This window comes from Watersipora subatra, chromosome 6 (assembly GCF_963576615.1).
Source record: "Watersipora subatra chromosome 6, tzWatSuba1.1, whole genome shotgun sequence".
NCBI lineage: Eukaryota > Metazoa > Bryozoa > Gymnolaemata > Cheilostomatida > Watersiporidae > Watersipora > Watersipora subatra.
The window spans coordinates 8781878-8794406 of NC_088713.1; positions in this window are offsets into that span (position 1 = coordinate 8781878).

Genomic DNA, 12529 nt, shown 5'->3' on the forward strand with positions numbered 1-12529 from the left:
TAGGAATATGAACAACATAAACTTTGGGTTCCAACTTGCAGTTACTTTACTAGCTACTAGCAAAAACTCTTATCTCTCCCTCGGTCTGTGTAACTCTCACCCTTAACTCTAGGCTGTCTAGTTGATCTTCTCTTTGCCCTTTTTAACTCTGACCTACATACAGACAATTTAGTCTTACTACTTGATGCCAATCTAACAACGTTTGTCTTCGTCGATTCTATTTTGTTAAAATGTAGGATTTTTATTCATTTGCGCAGTTTGTTTCGTAAATCCAGTTCTAGATGAATGGGCAAAATCGTTTATTAAACATTAATATGTTGGAAATATATATTTCATAGGTTACCAACTATCCTCACATCTGCCTACAAGTCTGAACCATTTGAAACTATAAAATATTTTTTCAGAGAAACTAGCCATGAGTGATATAAAACCTTGACAAGTATCTTTGAGTAACTCATTATTCCTTTATTATTAACTGAATTATTGATTATCAAATTCAACTTCATTTTGTTAATTAAGTAAATTTAATAAATTTACACAACATTTTTGTAGATTTTATCAAAAAGTATTGTTATTCTTTAAAGCATTTGCGATTGTTTTTGATGTTCGAGTGATTTGACTGCCAGGATGTTTCAAGGCTAAAATCAACAAAACTTGATTATGATTAAAACGTTCTAAAAATGCGTGCAGAATGACTCACTAGTTGTTATCATGGCAATATTTTATATCGGCTATTGATTTCAAGTTTCAGCGTTACGAGTCTGTATTCTGTTGGTGTTTTTGTAACTTTAGTTGTCATAATCGCACTTTCTCTTAATCTGAGCTTTTTAATTGTGATGAAGTTTTATCAATTTTAATCTGGAACATCTTGACAATCAGATCATCTCCAAAATGGGTTATTTTTTTAAAGCATTTTTATGAAAAAGCCCATATTAGTCGTCTCACGGTATTTATTTTTTTGAAAGCTTGGAGTCTGTTCTATTTACTGTCTGAAGTAGCAACCAAAGTAAAATATGATGTTACTCCTGTCATCATTGAAAAATTAATGCAGTTAAGAAATATGTTGCTTGATCTATCTCCACTGGTACTTCGCAATAACTAGCTTGAGCATGTCTGAGCCCTAAAATGGACTATTGATATTAACTATTATATTGTTAACTATTGTATTGTTAACTATTATATTGTTAACTATTGTATTGTTAACTGTTGTATATTACCATGTTAACTATTAACAGCGAAGTAAAACTTAATTAGCTGTAGTTTTTTTGTGTTTTTGTTTCAGTTAAAAATACTTATATAATCTTATATGCACCAAACCTTCCAACATCTAGTAAAAATAATATCATACTTGTTGTTAATAAAATAATATAATATATAATAATAGTAAAAGCTTGCTTTTACCTGTTCTGGCTTATATTTCAAAAAGACTTACGCAAATATAATTTGGATGAATAACCTGTTCGGTTTTGCTACAGCAATTCTCTTAGCAACAAACATCAAACTGTCAGAGCAATGTGCCTCATGATTCAATCGAGACGGCTGCCTAACAGCTGGACAATTGCATCACTCTGATGCTTTCTATGAAGGTGATTCAGGTGTTACTTATAGACATAAGAATCCATTAATTTTTGTATCCGGTCAGCTGCTCTACCACTGAAGATTACCTCTGATTCAACCACGCAACGACAATATTTGTTATGTATGTTTTACCTCAATGAGATTTGTTGATTCACAGAGATTGCATGTAACCAAATATGCATGACTAAAATTGATAGCGATTTTAAAATGGATAAGAATTTTCTTGTGACTAAAGATATTTTTCAGTGATTTGATATTTGAAATTATAACATCTACTTCCCTTGAAGTCTGGTGCACCATGAGAGACCATCAAGTTACTAATTATGTGCAAAATTACGCATATTAGTGTTGCAGATTTCAGAGTTCGAATCCCATGCAATGCAATATCTTTTCTTAACATCCAAGATTGGCTTCGAACAGACAGAGGAACGCGGCACTCATTATAGTAAATACCGGTATGATGGTGGTCACGCATGCAGTGAGAGGTCTTTCTGTATAAACAGCGCGTGCACAATTATTCCATGATGATGCAAGGTTGTCTAGTGATGCAGTTGCTAGTATGCTTCGCTGCGAAGCTGGGTAATTGAGCTCCATTCCCATGGGATATGGAGTATCTGAGTTCAACACCCATGGGATGAAATTATTTTCTTAACACTGTCAGCGTGGCTGCAGATAGATGAACAGGTCTTATTATAGTGGATGACGGATAGTGATTTTGGATTGGATGGTGGTTTTCAGAGCAAACTGCCAAACTTATGTTTTTATTTGTAGATAAGCAATGGGTTTTCTTACTTACTTCTCTGGGGTTTGGCTGCTAATAGTTTTTTCTTACTAGTCCTTTGAATTACGCAGTCTGGCTTTGCCAGTGTTGGATTTTTTTTCAAATACCTATATAACTTCTGTTATGGCTATGTCATTGCCCAAGTTTTATACACAAACTATCCATATTTTAATTTTTTTCTTATTGATCAACAATTTAAAATAACACAATTTAATTTTAATTTTAATCTTTAATAAAATTAAAGATGGACTTTCACAAAATCTTTAGATAACTTATCTGAGAATATCAGGAATGTTTTATCATTTGCGATTGCTTTTGATGTTTGAGGTTATGTGATTGCCAAAGTGTTTCAAGATGGAAATTGATAAAAGTTCATCAGGGTTAAAAAGCTCAGATCAAGAGAAAGTGGGATTATGACGTCTTTAGTTGCATAAATACCGACAGAATACAGCCGCGTAACGCTGCTGCTTCAGTGCAATAGCCGATATCAAATACTGAAACAGTAACAAACAGTGAGTCATTTTGTTCATACTTTTTAGAGCATTTTTATCATGATCAAGTTTGGTCAATTTTAATCTCAAAACATCCTGAAAATTAAATCACTTCAAAGATCAAAAACAACCACAAATGCTAAAACAATACCGTTACTTTCTGACAAAATCTACAACAACATTGTGTAAGCTCACCTTTAATCTATGTAATTTGATTATCATAACCTATTTATAGCTGCTACAAAACACACATTTGAATTAGCATACCGACAGGCTGTGAGACTCCTTACCATAAAGTTGTATAATTATGAAGGATGTGTCCATGATTCAAGGCTCATTCTTAGTTGGAATCCTTCCAAAAATCTGGTAGTCTGCTGACCATCTGTTCTAAGCAGGAATCGTATCTGATGATACACTCTTGCTTAATGAAAGAGTTTAAGTTACAAAGGCTGCTCATAGGTTTGAATATAAACATTTAGATATAAAAAGTTTATCATGTACCGTGTATCATATTAGGTTTAGGTTGATATGCTTTCCCAGTACCTCCAATAAAAACATAATATAATGTACTTTAAACCAGTCTTTTTGACAAAGATAAACCCTTATTTCAACAGCTTTCATGGTTTGTTTCCTCATTTTTTACAGGAAGTTTAAAAGTTTTCAACTCATTTCAACTAACATGAAATAGACTAATTGCATACAACCGCTAACCATTATTTTGAAAATATCATCACTAGTTCTTTTAAAAATCTTCCACCTAATATCCCATCTTTTAGCAGAGAAGAGTATTTTAAACACTATAATATATCAAACCATTTATTTGATTTTAGTAGCTAACTGTCGTCGTTTTTTGTTTCATGACAGTTGCATGGCAGTATTTAAAAAAGATTTCTGTTTGAAATGAAACTATTGCCAACAAGTTAATTTAATATAAATTTCAAACAAAAACAGGTTGGAAAAACTGTCTAGTAAAAAAGTTTTTGATAGACAAAACATGCTTTCATGAGGAACGCCTTTGGCTTCGACGTTTCTAACAAATGAGAAACATTATTAGAATATTTGTATCTTTATAGAACAGCGATGCAGTATTGGTACACAGACAAGAACTGTTCACAGATAGCCTGGGTTTGGGTCAAGCACAGTTTCCTATCACAGAAAGAGGTGACTACACGGTTCAAGCGTACTTCACTAAACTGGTAAGCACAGCATGGATCGTACACCTACTCTAGTTAAACTCTACCTACCAATACTTTCTTGAAAGTGATACTTGTGCTAGCAAACTCTTTAGGTGACAGGTGATATATTAGCATGTTCCTGCTATAACACAGGCTTATATCTACATAAATGTATTTTATATAGTGTACATATACAATTATTTCAAAGTTCATAATCGTTTTTATAGTTGTTAAAAATTGTTGCTCATTAAAAAAAGTTGTTCATTAAAATGCTTGAATATGGTGCCAGAAATAGAGAAAAGGCATGATATTGCCATATGATGTTATAATGGCAAAACAATTTTTATACATCGAAAACTTGAAACTAATAAATTTAGGTGTACATCTTTTTTGACAAAATTCTAAAAAATTTAGCAACACCTTTTTGAGTTGTCTTTTAGAAAGTACAAAATGAAATCACACCCCATAGATATCTGGTACTTGAGAGTTGAAACATATCAGTGATATATGAAGGAGTTAAATCATTCAGCATTTTGAATTTAACAGTGTTAGTGAAATAAGTTAACAGATCTGACAGTGGAAGAACAACCACTGTTTTAAACAAAAATGTAGATGGTACAAAACAAAGTGGTATCATTCGTAAATTATTCGCAAATCGTAATGCAGTATTTTAGGAAATTGATAACATATCTAATAGTGGATTTGGGTAGAGATTCAGGTATACAAGTTTCTGGTAAAGGAAATGACAATGAATTGAAACAAATTACCAAAATACATGTTACTAGGTGAATGCCCAGTGTTGCACAGGTACCAAAAACAGCTTATAAAAAGTGGCATGTAATGTAGTCGCCATTGGATAATTCAAGTAAGCTAGTATCCGTATTGCTAAAATTACTTATAAGAGCCGTGAGAGCAAGCTTTAGTGACATTGCGTCGCAGAGTTGATATGTCTATTTTAATCCAAATAGTGACTTATATAGCTCAATGAATCCATTGCATCTTGTGTAGCCTAATGGATTAGCTTTTCGCCTAGTGAAAAAAAGGTTCTGAGATCAAATCTTGTGCGCTACAGAATTTCATTGTAAGGTTTTCATTGCTATAGCTAAACAGACGTATGAAAAACATTGGGATTTATATAGATCATACTTAGAGTATGTGATCTCAAAGTTTACCTATTGGAAATATTGTTTGATATTTGAGAAGTGCTGCTTTGTTCAGCAAATGGTGTATCAGTTATTGTTCTTCTACATGTAGTTCCTTCTCAGCAGCTTGCATAACTGGTCGGCACAACTTGGATGTTTTGTTATATAGAAAAAACCATTACAGGGCATTGTACTTCATTAAGATGAAACATGATACACCCTCTTTTATTTAAGTTAGTTTGATCTGAATGTAACAGTAAGCTAAACAGTTTGTACTGTATTTATTTATTCAAGTAATATGATTTATTTAAACAGCGACTGCATTTTTAGGTAACTCATTTACAGACATAATGGTTTGTTCTATTTATGGAAGTTTTTCATAGAAAGAACTTGCTTGTAAAATGAGATTTGATTATTCATAATTACAGGGAGCTGAGGGCTAAATATTTCATACTCTAGTTCAAGCTTACTTTCAACAAAATTTGATTCCTTCATAGTCGCTCAACAGATTTCATTTCACCAGACGTTGGAAGTTGTTAAATCTCATTCTATTTCTGCTCCTGGTTGCTCTCCTTACCCTAGTTACTGAGGTCAAGTTTTTGTTAATATAATTAATATATTATGATCAATTCCAGTCAAAAACAGCAACCATTTTTTGGGAGCTGAACTCCTACCTTCCGGTTGCAGTTCTTCACTCGAGCCCACTAGACCATGGCTGTGCTTCATGGTTCACAAATTATAGTGTTCTACTACTTGTTTTACTAATTTACGAATTCAATTTACTACCTTAGCAAATTTTTATTAACCTTTATTGGGAATAGAACTCTTACCCCCCTGTTGTAGGTTTGGTTATCTAGACCACTAGACCACAGCAGCTCTTGTTGGATTCATAAAAAAAGTTGTTTTTATAATTTGGGCTTAGTTAAGGTTTATGTTTATCATATCAAACATCAAAAGGCACCATATTATTTCAGTTCCATATTTATAAAGCAAGCGATTAAATTTATAGTTATTCATGTTTTCTCTCATTGTTCCTGAAAGTAACTACAAAATGTGGCAGCATTTACAGCACCGATGTTTTGACTGAAAAGTGATAGATTGTGATGAAGTCAGTTGGTTGGTATCTTCTGTCTGTCAAACACGTGCCACTGGTTTTCACTCACTGATCTTCAGAGATAAGATACTATTACTATTCTGTAGTATACTTTGTCTGTGCATTCCAAACTATGACAACACGTGTGAAAACATGTTCATTATGCATTCTGATTGTTTCGTAATCTCCTCTGAACATAAAATACATACAGTAGTTTAATCTTTTGGTTTCCTATTACCATAAGCATTATAACTTATTACCAGATGTTCACAAAACGCATCATAACTTGATGTAAGCCCATGATAAATCTGTTTGTGATAAACATTTGAAAAAGTTATTGCAATTCATATCCATTGTGTGTTCAACATTTTTTTATCAAAAGATTTTTGTTAAATCTTTTCAATGCTTCATGCATGAGCTCCAATTCTTTAAGAGTAGTGATTTATATAAACTTTTAGGAGTTATCCTTATTTGCTTGTACATCTAATTTTTTCATCAAAAAGCTTTTCTTGATTTTTTTCAACACTTTGATCAAGAGTTCCGATTTCTTCTGGTGCAAAAATCGGTATCAATTTGTAGGAATTGTCTTCACTTGATTATACATTTAATCTTCTCATCAGGCTGTATTTACCACATTTTGTCAGAGTTCCGAGCAGAAAATCCAATTGGTTTGGTGTGGAGATCCATGCTAACCCTTGGGAATTATCTTTACTTGCATTTACGTTTGATTTTTTTTCCTCAAACTGCTTTATTGAATTTTGGCAACGTTTTGAGCCAGAGCTTCAATTGTTTCGATGTCAACTTTTTAATCATTTAGGATTTTCTTCTCCTAATGCAGCAGTAAACTCAATAAACTTTTTAAAGTTTCTGTAAGAAGCTCAGAGACAATCTAATGCTGCTATAATCCAGGGACACTGCCTTTTGGTGAAAATTACTACAAAGATAGAATCAAGCATATAATGACAAAACATTTTATTGTGCTATATAAACAATGCTCTTGCAGACTAGAGTACCTGACCTGCAAACAACAGGCTGAGCTCAACTCAGGTTAAGGTATTTAATTTTGAATAGTTTCAGCACTTGAACATGCCTCCAGTCATTAAGGTTTTTTTGTGTGACAGGGCTTAGACATGTCCAGCCAACGTTTGTGCAGGATTAGTTTTAAAAGCATCTAACATTTGCTTGCAGCAAGTTATGCAGATACCAAACTCAATATTCAAAACATTACTCCCACATAAAATAAGATAACAATGTATATAAAGGACTATTGACAGTGCACTTATTTGTACATACTACAAAAACCTAAATGAACATTTAAAAGCTAGATTTCAAATTGAATGTTAACTGTAAATTGTTAACATAATGTTACAAAAAAAATATTATATTTTTACAGGGTGTAGTGGCAGCAGAAATGAGCATCAAAGTAACTGAATCTGGTAAGTCGCTCTCACTGTTAAATGGATGAAGTTAATGTTTGTTTCAGGAGTTGTCATCTCGTCAGATGACAACTCTAGGCTTTACTAAGTTTACTCAATAAGATCTTCTGACCTAGCCTAAAGCTTGCCAAAAATTTTCAATCTGAAGCATTGAAGTCTTAGTATTAAATATAAAATGAATACTAAAAGATTACCATTTTCTTTGTTAAAATGTGCTTGTAGTAGAAATATACTAAAATTTTGTGTAAGTACAACTTCAAAAGAAAATTTTTGGTGTTGGGTTTAGAGTTTGAGATTTTATTTTTTCTCACTTTTTTATTTTTAAAGTTTTATGGACCATAAAACTTTAAACAGGAGGAATGAATTCTTAAAAAGTTGAATAAAATTTTAAATGAATTAATAAATGAAACTTAAATGCATTGAGTTTTGCTGCTTATTTTTTGCTAAAAGTGCCATAGACTGTTTTAAAATTATAAAAGTGTCATTTTCTAAAAGAAAAAGTTGATACCGATCTTTGCACCAGAAGAAATTCAAACTCTTGATCATAATGTTGACAAAATTCAATAAAGATTTTTTGATAAAAAATTAGGCGTACAAGCAAGTAAAGATAACTCCCATGAGTTAGTAATGAGCAAAAAGCAAAGTAGTATTAATAAAACATTAAATAAAGTTTCACACGAATTTAGAGATTTAAAAATTAACAAAACTTCATAGCTTGTGAAGTGTGGTGTTAGTTCTCATTAACTTAGTTTGAGTGGAAACCTTAAAGGCTGTAGAATTAATATTATGAACACTATTAACGCTAATTTTAAACATTATAGTTTTAAAACCAAAATTGATTTAATCTATGTTAACTCTACCACAACGGAATCTTTTGTTTGTTTTGAAATAATTTCTTCATGCTGAAAAAGTTTCACTAGATTTGCTGTAAACACTGAAGTTTCTGTCAAAAAGCTTTCGTTCATAAAGCTTTTCTGTCATAATTTAATTGACCTAAATATTTAGTATTTGTTATTAAAGTATTAAATATTTACAGATAAAATGATTAAATATTTGGCATTTAAATGTTTAAATATATAGTATTTAATAATTGATATATATAATATTTTTTTAGTTTAATGAAGAAAAAAAAGGCGGCAGAAGGAAATCGCTATTGTTTTTGCAGTTTGATCAAACCACAGACCCCCATTTTCTGATCAGAGTCTAATCTGAGTCCGAATGTTAAATAGTCTCACTAGCAAAGATGTGTTTAGATCACTGCTTACAATTTTTCTTCTCATCCATCTTAAACTGAAAGTAAACAAATTTGGAAACTGCTATATTATGATGTGAAGCCTGCGAAAAAAACTGACTGGTTTGTTTCTTTTGGGCAAAATGATAACTCAATATCTTAAATGTCTTATGGCAAAACTTTGGCTCTGTAATCTCTCTAACTGTTAACTCTGTAATCCGAGATCAATGTTTTGTATAGGTACTCAGGTGAGTGGTTATATCGGCTTTCTGGCAGAATTAATGATAAGCGCTAGCTCCTACAAATGCTTTGCGTAGCAAAACGGTTAACATGTTGAGGAATTTTATCGAAAGTGTTAAAAATACCTCTCCTGCTTTAATTTTTTGTACAAACATTGAAATCTGTAACTAAACCTTTCTGTTAATATTTTCATGTTGTCACCACCACATTGTAATCTTTAAAACAGGCGTACATCACAGACATCTGTATATGGAAGTGAATTCAAATGGATATAGTAGAAGCACTAGCATGATGTCTGTGGTCCTTACTGTTAGGTAAGTCTAGTAATGCAATTTACGCATTTTATTAGCTTTTGTTCCTAACAAAAAAACATCAACCGCAACAAAGTTTAATGACATAAAAAATTTTTTTGTCTTCTAGGAGACCTGGCTTCACCAACTTCAAAGGAAAAGCTCATATCAAATACCAGCAGGACTTCTCTGGAGATATTTTGCAGTCTCAGGTAAAATAAAAAATAAATTTTTTGTAATATTAAATAATATTAATTTTACAACATTTTATAATATTATTTTTTAATATTAAAATTTATATTCAGTATTGTTTTTAGTGTAAATTTATTGTTATTGTAATTTACTGTTTATAATGTAAATTGAAATACTAATTTTCTTTAATATTCAACTTCACACTATAAAAGAAAATTGTTTATAGTGTAATGTTCAACTAATTATTAATTATTAGTAGATAAAAAGGCAGATGCTTTTTGCCAATCAAAGGTTTTTGTGGAGCTGTCCACCTTTCATTCTTGCAACACGCAAGTGTATCTGGAGCACAGGAACAACTTATGCCAACACAGTCTTTATGATATCCTCTAGCAAGATTTGAACCACTGACCTGCTGACTGTCTTACCAAAGCTTGATCCTTGTGATCATGTGATGCTTTGCTACTTCCATTACTTATAAAATAGAAATCGATTAAAAAATAGCTTTAAAGCCAGCATGGAAAAGAATGAACAATAGTGATTTTACATAAAGCATTTTAGAGGAAATATTAGCATGAGTTCCTTGCATATGTAGTCACTAAAATGACTATCTGTAGCCACCTGTTTATATTACAGTTGTCCTTTGTAAAAACGGACTAGAAAGATTTTAAAGAAGAGATTGTGAAATTTGTGGAAAGTTTTTTAAAAGTAGCAACAAAGGTTAGACAACTATCGTAACAGCAAATTATTTGCAAAAATTTCTGTTCACAAAAATCTTACAACCATGTTGTTTTACTGAATATCAAACAAATTACATTACCAAAATTATGGTTTCTAACATATTTATAAATTGAAATATTTTTTCAAAATCGTTATTCATCTAATGACTTTTGATAAATTGCTTTTTACTGCATGAATTAAGCGATGCAATTTATGTGAAATAAATACAATACTTGAAAAACTAAATAGTATGTGAATGTAGAGTAGGCAACTCTCTATTAGGTAGTCTTTTATTATTTTTTATATGTGCTTGTAGAGTAGATAACTCCTCATCAATGTTTTTTTCTAGTCGGGATATTGATAACTTTTAACCAGCTGCCTACTGCTACCATTTATTTTTATAGATAACTTTTTAGCAAAAATGCTAACCTATTCAGGACAGTCTTAAAGCAGCACCTGTTGTCGAGGCTAGAGAAGTCTGTGTGTCCTGGGCTGTCTTTTTTTCTTTTAAATTGTAGCGATTTTTTATTCACCCGAGCCACATCCTGCTCACTGGCTGTCAACTGTCAGCTGCCAACTGGTCTTTGCAACTCAATTAACCAAGCTATTGTGTACGTTAAGCCTTCATCACTGATTTTTATGATGAATCTTTCGGTGTTGTCTTATTTGATGAAAAAAATTAAATTCAATAGCTTCTTTTTTGCTGAATTTTGTGGTGTTTAAAATGGTTTTTGTTGAGCAAGCATGATTTTTTTGTGGAGCTATCTGTTCCTATTTATAGTTTCCATTTCATATTACTTAGACAGATATAGAAGGTGGCAGAAGCCTTTTCGCTCCAACAATTGATTTAGACCTGGCCAATGATACTTCGAGTCAGCTGAGCATGAATGTTACAGTTGTTGGTAAGGTTATCAATTTTTATTGTTCTTTTCAATTTCATCGTTTTGGTTTTTTATTTTGTGCATGTTGTGAATGAAAATTTTAAATATTAAATTTGCTTTTAGAATACAAGACAGGCTTGATTGAAGAACGCACTTTTCAACTGAAGGTGTTTCCAGAAAATCTACATATCTCTTTGAATAACTTTCCACTAGAGTATATCGCAGGAGATTCTCTCAGACTACCGGTGAGGATTTCAATAGCCTTTTACAAACTTAAAACACTTACATGCTTTTTGATGTGTCAAAAAGGAGCGCACCTAACATAACACAGACTTACCTAATACAGCAAACAGAAGTGTAGAATTAGTCGCATTGTTTGTTATCTTTCTTATTACTGAACCCCCCTGAACCCCCCCTAGGTTAGACTAAACTTTCTTAGCGAGGAATATTTCTATCCTCAAAATGGCAAACTGTGACATGATTCACGAACCATACATAATCATACTTTATATGTAAGCTTTTTACATGTGAACTTATATCTGTAATTTTTCTTAATTTTAATAATTTTCAATATTTTTATTTCGTAATTTTTAATATCTTATCTGCCTTAATATTTAATAATAATAACGCTTAAATAACAATAAATAATAATAACATGCATAATAGAATTGCCTGACACAACCTTTTGGCGCTGACATTAACACACCAGAATCGAAATATACAGAACATCCAGCGCTCCAATGACCAGCGGAATTGAAGTTGTTCTTGCATGCCCCAACACTTCTCAATCTTTTCTCTGTGTATAAGATATCTTTCCACTTTTTCTTTGCTTGATATGTTGTATTCATTAGGCACTGCTGTATTTATTACAGTAGCCCTCTTGTTTACCTTGTCTATTGCAATGATATCTAACTGGTTTGTCAAGACATGCTTGTCAACCTGGGTGTATACATATACATAATATAGATTCATGCAATTATCTAGTATTTTATTATATCATATATTATATTATTACTAATATTTTATCATATCAGAAACAGTCTTGATCAGATATATTAATTTTAGATTTTAGTCAGTGAGGATGATGGAAGACCTGCCATAGAGACATGTGTGTTTTTAAGGATATCTGCCACTACCTCTCCAGAAGATTTTATCCACAGTAGAGAGTACTGGTCAGACAACCCTGGAGAAGTCATTGTAAACTGGCCAATTCCTAACCGGCTTGCTGAAGACCTTTTGATAGAGGTTAATAGATAAATTTGTTTCAGAATTGTTTCTTTTT